Here is a 12,624-nt window from a genome sequence, read left to right on the forward strand (position 1 = left end):
CATCACTGTTTTGGAACATGGTCAAGTTCAGTGAAATCCAAGTATGGTGGGCCATGCCCACAAAGTCCAAATCTATATACCATTTTAAGTAAATAACACAAATATCTAGTTGTTAAATGCATTCAACCAAGAATTAGAAACAAACAATATATCCCTTGCATTTTAAAAATATTTCCTGTTCAGTTGCCTGCTGAAAAATGTGTATATTTAAAAATGTAAAATTTGAAACTACAACACAATCAAAGTAAGCAAAATTTTTCTAGCTATTTATGATTTACTGAACTTGATATAGTGTAATTTTTAAGTTAACTTTTCATTACAGATTTTGTAACTTTTTTATTTTATTGATATTTATTGAGCTCTACATTTTTCTCTGCTCCCCTCCCCCTTTCAATCCTCCCCCAAGGCCCATGCTCCCAATTTACTCAGGAGATCTTGTCATTTTCTACTTTTCTACTTCCCATATGTAAGTCTCTCTCTTTTTTTTTTTTTTTTTTTTTTTTTTTTTGCTCTCTTCCCAGGTTTATTACAGGCCCTTCTGGACCTACTGTTTTGTAGGACAAAGAACAAACAAAGGAGACTATTGTATCACTAATGCTGTTGATCTTATCCCCCCCCCCCCATTGGGACTAGCCCCTACCATAATCTTTTTTTTAATTTATTTTTATTTTTTGAAAAATTACCGCCTCCTCCCCGTTTCCCATTTCCCTCCCCCTCCTCCCACACATCACCTCCTTCCCCTACTCCCCTACCCCTCTCCCCCTCCCCCCCCCACTTGAAGGCTGGTGAGAAGCCAAGGACAATGGCACTAGGTTTCGATCCTAATACATGAACTGGCTTTGTGGGAGCCTAGCCTGTTTGGAAGCTCACCTTCCTGGTCCTGGATAGAAGTGGGAGGACCTTGGACTTCCCACAGGGCAGGGAATCTGGACTGCTCTTCATTCTCGAGAGGGAGGGGGAATGTAAGTCTCTCTTAGTGTCCACATTGTTGTCAAAGCTCTCTGGGTGAGAACTCAAGAACAACAGCAATGGGTTTCTGATCCTACTGCACGTACTGGCTTTGTAGGAGCCTAGGCAGTTTGGATGTTCAACTTACTAGACCTGGATGGAAGTGGGGGTTCCTTGGACTTCCCACAGGGCAGGGAACCCTGATTGCTCTTTGGGCTGAGGAGGGAGGGGGACTTGAATGGGGGAGGGGGAGGGAAATGGGAGGCGGTGGCAGGGAAGAGACAGAAATCTTAAGAAAGAAAGAAAGAAAGAAAGAAAGAAAGAAAGAAAGAAAGAAAGAAAGAAAGAAAGCTAGCTAGCTCTCTGGGATTGTGGTTTGTAGGCTGGCTTTCTTTGCTTTATGTTTAAAAACCACCTAAGAGTTGAGTACATGTGATAATTGTCTTTGTGTGTCTGGGTTACCTCACACAAAATAATGTTTTCTAGCTCCATCCATTTCCCTGCAAAATTCAAGCTGTCGTTATTTTTTTTTCTGCTGTGTAGTACTCCATTGTGTAAATGTACCACATTTTTCTTATCCATTCTTCGATAGAGGGACATTTAGGTTGTTTCCAGGTTCTGGCTATGACAAACAATGCTGCTATGAACATAATTGAGCACATGTCTTTGTGGCAGTGATTGAGCATCCTTTGGATATATACCCAAAAGTGGTATTACTGGAAGGTTGTTTCCTAATTTTCTGAGAAATCGCCACACTGACATCCAGAGGGGCTATACCAGCTTGTATTCCCACCCGTGATGTAGAAGTGTTCCCTTTTCCCCACAAACTCTCCAGCATAAGTTGTCATCAGTGTTTTTGATTTTGGCCATTCTTATAGGTGTAAGATGGAATCTCAGAGTTGTTTTGATTTGCATTTCTCTGATGACTAAGGATGTTGAACATTTCCTTAAGTGTCTTTCAGCCATTTTAGATTCCTCTGTTGAGAGTTCTCTGTTTAGGTCTGTACTCCATTTTTTTTTATTGGATTATGTGATCTTTTGGTGTCCAATTTCTTGAGTTCTTTGTATATTTTGGAGATCAGACCTCTGTCTGATGTGGGGTTAGTGAAGATTTTTTTCCCATTCTGTAGGCTGTCATTTTGTCTTGTTGACCGTGTCCTTTGCTTTACAGAAGCTTTTCAGTTTCAGGAGGTCCCATTTATTAATTGTTTCTCTCAGTGTCTGTGCTGCTGGGGTTATATTTAGGAAGTGATTTCCTGTGCCAATGCGTTCGAGTGTACTTCCCACTTTCTCTTCTATAAGGTTCAGTGTGGCTGGCTTTATGTTGAGGTCTTTGATCTATTTGGACTTCATTTTTGTGCATGGTGATAGATATGGGTCTATTTTCATTTTTCTACATGTTGATATCCAGTTATGCCAGCACCACTTGTTAAATATCCTTTCTTTTTTTCCATTTGATATTTTTTTGCTTCTTTATCAAAGATCAGGTGTTCGAAGTAGTGTGGATTGATATCTGGGTCTTCTATTTGGTTCCATTGGTCCTCCTGTCTGTTCTTATGCCAATACCAGGCTGTTTTCAGTAGTTTGAAGTCAGAGATTGTGATGCCTCCAGAAGTTCTTTTATCGCACAGGATTGTTTGGGCTATCTTGGGTTTTTTGCTTTTCCAAATAAAGTTGAGTACCATTCTTTCGAGGTCTTTGAAGAATTTTGTTGAGATTTTGATGGGCATTGCATTGAATCTGTAGATTGCTTTTGGTGATATAGTGTAATTTTTTTGTTGTTGTTTTGTTTTTCGAGACAGGGTTTCTCTGTGGCTTTGGAGCCTGCCCTGGAACTAGCTCTGTAGACCAGGCTGGTCTCGAACTCACAGAGATCCGCCTGCCTCTGCCTCCCGAGTGCTGGGATTAAAGGCGTGCACCACCATCGCCCGGCAATAGTGTAATTTTTTAAAGTTATAAAATCAATTTAGAAGTCTGATCAGTGAACGTACAAGTTAGTTCATAAAACAGAGTGCCTGTTACCATGTGTGTCTCCATCCATCTCATTCCCAACCCCCAGGAAAGTATAAGAAACACTAATCTTAATTCCATGGCCCATCTTGCCTGACAACAGATGATAAGATCCCTATTTCTCTTTTGGTTTGTTTATTTGAAACAGAGTCTCGTGTAAGCCCAGACTGGTCTTAATTGTGTGGCAGATGATGACCCTGAACTTCTGATCCTCCTGCCTCTACCCCCAAGTGTTGAGATTATGATATGCCATCCATATGCTGGAGGAAGCATTGCTAGAGTATCATCAGACAGGCCGTTCTGGGCTTCCTCATCTAATCTACTAACAGCCACCATGTCTCCAATGAAACCTCAAAAGAACCAGACATAGAGGCACACACTTATAGTTCCAACTGCTTAGGAGGCCAAAATGATAGGATCATCTGAGTCCATAAGGTCAAGACCACCCTGGGACACAGGTAAAGTGAAATCTAGGTGTGGCAGGTCATGGCCAGAAGCCCAGCACTACAGAAACTAAAACGGAAGAACTAGAAGGACCAGTAACCTAGGCTACAGAGTAGGACTCTGTCTCAAAGAAACACAAATGAGTGTCTATCATAGTGGCACACACCTGTAATCTCAGCATTCCATTCAAGAGGCTACAATAGGAGGATAACTGCGGGCTGAAGGTCAGCCTAGGTAGGCTACATATTAAGCTCCCAACCAGGCTGGGCTACGGAGTGAAATACTATTTCAAAAGCAGCAGCAACAGTCACCGGGTGGTGATGGCACACACCTTTAAACCCAGCACTTGGGAGGCAGAGGCAGGTGGGTCTCAGTGAGTTTAAGGCCAGTCAGATCTACAGGGCAAGTTCCAGAACAGGCTCCAAAGCTACACAGAGAAATCCTGTTTCAAAAAAATGGGGAGGGGCAATAACAAGTACAGAAGGCAAAATAAAACAAAAACCCAAAGAACAGGGTTCAGAGAGCATCTGGACAATTAAATACATGGAGGTTTATGGGTAAACAAAAACTCACCCATTGGCAGGGAAGTGCTGTACCCCTCAACTCCACTGATTCAGAAGCCCTGGGCTTAGCCCCTTTCCACACATTGTCCTATGTACCACCTCATCTACCTGTTTATTTGTAACCTTCAAAATATCTTTTACAGAGCCAGTGAAATGGCTCAGCAAGAAAGGCTCTTGCTGCTAAGCCTGATAACCTGAGTTCAAGCCCCAGACACCACAGGAAGAGAGAAGGTCTGCAAGTTGTCTTCTGACCTCCACATGCTTGTCATGGCATGCACACACCCACAAAACAAACCAAAAATGTAAATAAAGAAAATTTTTAACCCTTTAAAATAAACTAGCAAATGTTGAAAACAGTGTTTTCCTAAGAATAAATCAATCAGGGTGGTGGTGGCACACACTTTTAATCCAAATACACAGGAAGCAGACAGAAAGATCTCTGAGAGTTCAAGGCCAGCCTGATCTACAAAGTAAGTTCCAAGATAATGGGGTGGTTGTCCTGGACACAGAGAAACCCTGTCTTGAAAAACAAAACAAACAAACAAAAATAATAAATCCAACCTGGGAGAGAGTTATGGAAACGACTTTGCAGTCAATACATCAGAAGCTCTGCTGACTTGCAACTGGGTCTGAAGTGGGGATTAATCTCAAAGAGCTGAACCTGCAACCCGGACGGGCCAATGCTAGCTATAGTCACTAAGACTTCTGAAACTGCAAGAGGTCTATTTCTTTTTTTATATTTATTTATTTATTATATATACAATATTCTGTCTGGGTGTATGTCTGCAGGCCAGAAGAGGGCACCAGACGTCATTACAGATGGTTGTGAGCCACCATGTGGTTGCTGGGAATTGAACTCAGGACCTTTGGAAGAGCAGGCAATGCTCTTAACCTCTGAGCCGTCTCTCCAGCTCCAAGAGGTCTATTTCTTTACCAACAAACAGTTCTGCTGGAGTGGACACATAGCTGCTGGGTGTCCTTTAATCTGGAATTAAGGACAGTTGTGAGCTGCCATGTAGGTGCTGGAAACCAAACTGGTCTTCTACAAGAGCAGAAAATTCTCTTAACAGCTAGACTGGGAGTTTTTGTATATGTAAGAAGTAAACAAAGTACTACAGGCAAGCAGAAAGGTGTGGTAAGGTGCCTAAGAGAAAACTAAGACATGGGTACAAAAGAGGTGTGTAAAGGCAGCAATGATTTCAGCACAACCAGTTCAATCTCGGTGAGACAATCTTCTCAAGAGAAATGGGAAATTCTGAGGAAGCCACTGGCAGGTGAGCTTAGTTAGTAGGCTCAGCTTGGATTTGATGTTATTAGAAAAGTGAGCCATCACAGGCAAGTTGATAAAAATGGTGACTAAAAACAGACTGGACATGGTTAAGTCCAGGCTAAGCAACATGAACATGAAGACAGGAAGCAAAGAGCATAGCAGGAAAGGATTATCACCAGCTCTGATGCAGGTGACCACACAACACAGTCTAAACACTAGAGCTACACTAGACCTCTGTTCTACCATGAAGACTGACGACAACACATGAGAATATACATGCTATTGTGTGACACAAGTTTTCCTGGGAGATGCAACACATGCCTATTCACCGAAGATGGGAAACCCATGACAGCAGAATACAAATACCAAAGACCAATTTGATGAACCAGTGAGTTTTATTGGGGTTAATTACAGGAGTATGGATGAGGCATCACTTACAGGAGCAGAAATGACTCAAAGACAGCTGCATCACCAAAGCCACTCCACCACGGGTGACAGACAACTCACAAAAAGCTGGGAACCTGGCGCGCACTTCACAGCCTGCAGGGACCTCTACGGGCTGGAGAAACCCTTTCCAGGAGCCTCGGATGGTTTAAGCCTCTTCCAGACAACTAGTATGGTATGTGCTTCTCCCAAGCAGCTCGTGTAGTCTGTCTTTGCAGCTTTACTGTTTACTCTGAAGGGAGGGGCCTAGTGAATCTGGTAATTTTAGGGGCTTCCTGAAGCTATTTTGAGTTATCTTCCTGCTGAAGGAGCTTCTCTGTAGGATGGAATGTTACAATCTCAGAGCAAACTGTTGCCCAAAAGGTACAAGGTACAAGAGAATCCTCATCCTAACTACAATCAGCTTCCCTGATGGAACCAGGAATTAGTAAAGAGATCTCAAATGGTATTTGCCCCAATGCAGGGAGAAGAAAAAACTGGCTTGTTTTCTTCAATTTTTTTTATGTACCTTAAATGTGGTACATAATGTTATTTAGCCATTACTACACTTATTCCTGATCTTTCCACCTTCATTTACATCCTGAACATTCACAAAATTTGTTTTGACGCAAAGTTCAGCCATAGGTTGTATATCCAGCACTGTTTTAAACTCAACAACAGTAAGAAAGACAATGGGAACTAGGCAAAAGTGGAAGAAACAAATCAACACCACTGCTGTCTTCTGACCTCCATATATGCAACACTCACATCATGCACTCACAACACAAATACTAACAGCAAATTAAACACAAATACGAACAGTAAATTTAAAAGACAATTAGAAGCCAGACTCACACAGTAACTCTCATCACTTGAGACCCTGAGAGACAGGCAGAAGTTTCCAGCAAGTTCAAGGCCAGCCTAGGCAACATAGTGCTTTCCAAGACAGAGCAAATTTGGCTCAAGAAACAAACAAAAGACCAAAATCTTACTAGAAAAGAATGGGTGGAGACCTGGACAACTCAAAAAAATCACGATTCTCGGTGAGGTGTGACGACACATCCCTTTAGTCCCAGCACTAAGAAGGGAATCAGAAGGATCAGAAATGCTCAAGTCCCGTGTGAGCTATATACATAACAAGGTGGGCCTGGACTAATGTCTCAAAATTGCAGAACAGTGTCAGGCATGGGGTGTGGTGGACAACAGAGGCAGGCAGAACTTTTTGAGTTCCAGAGGTCAGTCAATGGCTACAAAGTAAGAGCCTGTCTCAAAAGAAGGAAAAGGAAATATAAAGGCTCTTAAACATGCACTCAGCGTGATTCCACCCGTGAGACACAACATCTCCACTGACACCATGTCTCATCTGCCGCACTGCGCCAGAAGTCAACACTGGTGCACCCTGCACAAGGTACTGTGGCTGTGGAGCTCCAAATCACAAATGTCTATCTTTGACCCATATATTCTACTTAGAATAATTTATTATCAGATACTCCACCCACATAGTAAATGGCTGTATATAAGGTTACAATAAGCTGCATAATTCAATCTCCATCAAGGGAGGAATTTCATTAAATTAAGACTGTGCACTCATCACATGCTTTTAATTACAGCACTTGGGAGGCAGAAGCAGGTGGATCTCTGTGAGTTCAGGCCAGTCTAGTTTACAAATCAAGTTTCAGGACAGCCAGATCTGTTACACAGAGAAATGTTCTCAAACAAAACAAAACAAAAATAAGACAAGGTATAAACATCCTGATGCTAAAATTTGCATTTTGATATAAATGGAATATACCTATGAGTTACTGCTGGTTATTTCTGGTGTAAATAATAAGCAATTAACTATTCTACCCATGAAGCCACATGTCCATATCCTTAGCTCCAGTACTAGCTATCTGTGAAGAGAACATGGTGCGTGGGGCCAAGATTTGAGAGACTTTTCATTTTAATATCCTTTGAATTTTGAACCATGCAAATGCACTGACTATTTAAAGAACAAAACAGGCCTAACAAGAAGCCATAATACCCATAATACCTACATCCTAGACAGAGACTGTCTTACTAACTCACCTCAGATAAATTCTTTCACAGTTCACTCAACCAGTATTCCCTGAATTCTACTCGGGCCTGGCAAACATAGCTCTAGCAGACTTTGTCCTTCTCTCCCATTCTCTCTGTCTTGCTAAAAACCCGCTATATTTCTAAAGCTAGCCACCAAGAACTATTCCCTTATTTGGCCACTTCATTCTCCTAAGGCTGACTACCAAGGTTCTGCTATCAAAGGACTGAAGTCCAGCAATCAAAAGTGCCCTTTGGCTCACCTAATTAACATGTCCAAATAAAATTAACAACTCAAACAAGGCATGGTGGAGCACACCTCTAATTCCAGCACTCAGTTGAATCTCTGTAGATGCAAGACCACCCTGGTCTATAAAGAAAGTTCCATAACAACCAGGACTACACAGAGAAACCCTGACTTAAAAACAAAAACAAAAATTAAACTCCTCATCCTAACATGGAGTTTCTCTCTTTCCCTTTATAAACCAGGATTTTTCTATGTGCCATACCTGTCTCCTCTCTATCTAGATGCAGTCCTTTGTCCCTCCAGGACAAATAACCCTGTGCCCTTTTCCTTGTTCCCGTACCCTTCCCTCTTCCTCTATCTCCTGTCTTTGTCCCTTACCCCTGCCCTCTGTCTCTTCAGGACAAATAAATTTCCTTTGTGCTGAGAATTTGGTCTTGGGGGTCCTGAGCTGATACATTTCCTTCTAAGTTAGGTCTCAGGAGTGAAGATAATAATCACTACCTCTTCCTGTAGAAAAGACAAACAAGTTAGATGAGAATCAGACAGTAATAAGGACTACGAAAAAGTTAAGCTGTCTATGCTGCTCATGTCCATAATCTCAGCTAATGCAAAAGGATTACCATGAGATCAAAGTCATCTCAGAATGAGTTCTAAGACTGCCTGGACTACAGAATGAAACCCTGTGGAAAGGAAAAGCTATTCCTACCTCATGTAGTCCCTGTCTGGAAAGGAATAGCAGAATCACATTTAGCTACTATCTTAGTTACTTTTCTATTGCTGTGATAAAACAATTGACCAAGGATACTTATAAAAGAAAGCATTAATTTGTGGCTTATCATTTCAGAGGGTTAGAGCCCATGATGATAGAGCAAAGGCACAGAGGCAGAACAACTGAGGGCTTACATCTTGATTCATAAAATGAAGACAGAGAAACTAGGAATGGTTTGAGTCTTTTGAAACCTCAAAGCATACCCCAGTGACACACATCCTCCAACAAGGTCACATCTGCCAATTCTTGCCAAACAGTTCCATCAACTGGGGACCATTTACGCAAACATGAGCCTATGGAGGCCATTTTCATTCAAACCACAACAGGCAGATATCAGAAAAGGTGAGGGAGCTAGCTAGCCTTGTAGCTATATGGGGAATGATGTAGTCACAGAGGGAACACAGTTCATGTTGTTGCTCTGATTATAAAGGGTGGATGTAGCTCCCCTTTAGAGAAGATCGAAGGGAAAAAAGGAAAACAACACTCCTGGCAGAGAAAATAGCACATAAAAATAAGTATAAAGAAGCTTAATGCCAATCAGAGGGATTAAATGGAAGCCAGTAAGTCAGCAAGAAAATGAAAGAGCTGCAAATAAGGAAGGCAAGGGCTGGCTCATGCAATATGAATAGGTCATGGTTTGGGGTTTTTTTCTGTTCATCTGTATTGCTGGGGATGGAATCATGCGTGCTGGGCATGGTAGACAAGTAGTCTACCACTGAGCTACATTCCTGGCAAAAATTTAACAGGAAGGCTGCTTGTTTGTCCCAGCTACCCAGAGCCAAAATAATCACACAGAAACCATATTCATTAAAACACTGCTTGACCCATTAGCTCTAACTTCTTATTGGCTAACTTTACATATTAATTTAAGCCATTTCTATTAATCTGTATATCACCACAAGGTCATGGACTACCAGCAAAGCTTCAGCACATCTATCTCCGGTGGCGGGTCCATGGCATCTCTTCACTCTGCCCTTCTTCCTCCCAGCATGCCATTTAGTTTTCCCTGCCTACCTAAGTTCTGCCATATTAACAGGCCCAAAACAGTTTCTTTATTAACCAATGAAAGCAACACAAAGACAGAAGAACCTCCTACATCATTTCCCCTTTTCTTTCTCATGGTAGACTCAACAGGGGTCAGTACTCTAAGCAGTGTAGCACTTGGAGGTGTCAGCAAGAGGATCATAAATTCAAGGTCATCTTCAGCTACACAGCCCATGCGAGGCCAGCCTGGGCCACCTGAGACCTTGTTTCAATAAACAAACAAATAAATGTCATTGAATGGCTTCAAGTCTAGGAATGACATCGAATTCACATTTATAACGATTCTAGTAACTGTGAAGAGTAGGGACAGAAGAGGCAAGAAGAGACTAGAAGGCTGTCTAGGAGAGCTGAGTAAAGAAGCAAACACACACAGGTCTGTTCAAGGCATACTTTCAAACGGGAATCAGCAGGAAACAGTAAAACTAGGAGAGTGGGATAGAAAGAAGCACAATGACAATGGAATTCAAATGTTTTGTAGAGAACAAAGACACACCAAGGGTCAGTGAGGTGGCTCAGCAGGTGAGGGTGCTCACCACTAACCCTGAAGAGTGAGTTCTTTTCCTAAGACCCATATGATAGGAGAGCTGACTCCCAAAAGTTATCCTCAGACCTCCACTAGTGTGCCATGTAATGCATGTGTCCTTCCTCATCCCCTACCAAGTAAATAAACGTGTTTTTTTTTTAAAACTTTAACTATTAGAAAAAAGTATGGGCTAGGGAGATGGCTCTATATACAATTCTGACACCCTGAGTTCAAGCTCTGGAACGAACTCCACAAAGCTGCCCTCTGACTTCTACACACATACCATAGCATGCACATGCACAAACCCGCCATACACACAGTCATCAATTTATTAATTTCAAAAGGAAAGGCACATTAATAGAAACTTAAAACTGTCTATTTAGAATCAGGAGTTAAGGACGAAGTAAGAAATGAAATAAAAAACTACTCAGATCCCAAATACTTGTTACCACTTACCTAATACATGGGAGGCTGCTAAAGCAATAAAGCTCACAGGAACTTTGAGCCTATCATTTAAAAACAAGAAAAGATTAAACATGTTTTTATTCAGTAAGCTAGGGAAAAACACAGAGAGTAACCTAAAGAAAACTAAAGGAATAAAGAGAACACAGCAGCATGCATAAAACAGAAAAATGAGCTTGATATTTGTTGGTGGGTGTGTGTTTGGAGAGTGGGGGCGTCTCACTATGTGGCCCAAACTGGCATTTAACCTACAGCAATCTTCCTGCCTCTGTCTCCTGGGTATTGAGATTATAAGCATTAGCCACCACACTGAATTTGAAAAAAAATATTTAACAAGCAAATCTTGTAAATCTGTTAGGGAAAAACAAATCTGAATGAGAAGGATAAAGTTCAGGTCAGTGACAGGGCCTACCACCACCTAGGCCAAAGTCAAGGTCTAGAGCAGGAGGAAAGGTAGTTTTAACACAGAGATGGATACGTCTAGGACTAGAGACACACAGCCCAAAAAGCAGATGGCAATGGGAGCTGAAGAAAGAACTGGCAAGGCCACTCACTAACAAGAAGGAAGATCTACAGCTGAAGATGATAGAGGCCGAGATTGGCCAGAGCATATGTTAGTTCAAATTTTAATTGCCCTAACTAAATTGTGCTCTCACAGAAATACCCACTGGGTTCATTTACTGAAAAAAATCATTTTTCCTGGGGGGAAAAGAACATAAACAAACTATTTCAGGAACAAAAGGGAAATATGATTTCAAATGTAGCCAAGAAACATAATAGAATTGAGAAAGGAATTAAGACTAAGTCATTGAGGAAACCCAACAATTAAAATCTAGACAGTAGGAAATGAACCAAGAAAAGACGCCAAAGAGGCGTGGGCCAGAAAGGTGAATTCAGGATTAAAGTGACAAAATGGGTGGTGGGGGAGGGGAGGGTGGGAGGGTGAGCCGATCAGCAGGCTGTTGCACAAGCCTGAGTGCTGTCCCTAACCTGAAACCCACACAGTGGAAAGGAAAGAACCAATTCCTGAAAATCACCCTGACCTCCACAAGGCACACGTGTTCCTACACATATACACCACAATAATAATAGTAAATTTATTTATTTATTTATTTGTTTGTTTATTTGGTTTTCGAGACAGGGTTTCTCTGTGTAGCTTTGGAGCCTGTACTGATCCTCACTCTGTAGTCCAGGCTGGCCTCGAACTCACAGAAATCTGCCTGTCTCTGCCTCCCGAGTGCTGGAATTAAAGGTGTGTGTGTGCCACCACCACTGGCAGTAGAGTAAAATTTTCAAGTGTTAAACCATGGTGAAACACACCTGTAACCCCAGTATTCAGGAAGTTGAAGCAGGCAAGAAAACAGAGAGGGGCTGGGGAGATGGCTCAGAGGTTAAGAGCATTGCCTGCTCTTCCAAAGGTCTTGAGTTCAATTCCCAGCAACCACATGGTGGCTCACAACCATCTGTAATGGGGTCTGGTGCCCTCTTCTGGCCTGAAGGCATACACACAGACAGAATATTGTATACATAATAAATAAATAAATATTAAAAAAAAAAGAAGAGAGAGAGAGAGAGAGAGAGGGAGGGAGGGAGGGAGAGATGGGGCAGTGGGGCAGCCTGGACTACAGAGAAAAATTCAAGGCTAACCTGAGCTATACAGCAAGACTAACTTAACAGTAATAAATATATAAACAAACAGGCACCCAGTAAAATTGCTCAGCAGATAAGGCGGGCATTTACAGCCAAGCCTAAAGACCCGAGTTTAGTCCCTAGGATCCACCTTGTGGAAGGAAGGTACCAACTCTCAGAAATTGTCCCCTAACAAGCGTACATGCTGTGGTGTGTGCATGTCCCACCAAACAGAAA

At 41.9% G+C, this 12,624-nt stretch overlaps 1 protein-coding gene across 10 annotated transcripts in view; it reads right to left on the reverse strand.

The window, feature by feature from the left end:
• The window catches only part of Wdr20 (WD repeat domain 20), a 72,915-nt gene that overhangs the window by 47,959 nt on the left and 12,332 nt on the right, over positions 1–12,624 (reverse strand). The window contains exon 2 of one of the 10 annotated variants that reach the window (XR_012907770.1): positions 10,753–10,802. The exons of the other annotated variants lie outside the window; for them this stretch is intronic. The gene's annotated coding sequence lies outside the window, so the exon portion shown is untranslated. The remainder of the gene's footprint in view (positions 1–10,752; positions 10,803–12,624) is intronic. 10 annotated transcript variants of the gene reach the window in all.

This window comes from Microtus pennsylvanicus, chromosome 14 (assembly GCF_037038515.1).
Source record: "Microtus pennsylvanicus isolate mMicPen1 chromosome 14, mMicPen1.hap1, whole genome shotgun sequence".
NCBI classification, from domain to species: domain Eukaryota; kingdom Metazoa; phylum Chordata; class Mammalia; order Rodentia; family Cricetidae; genus Microtus; species Microtus pennsylvanicus.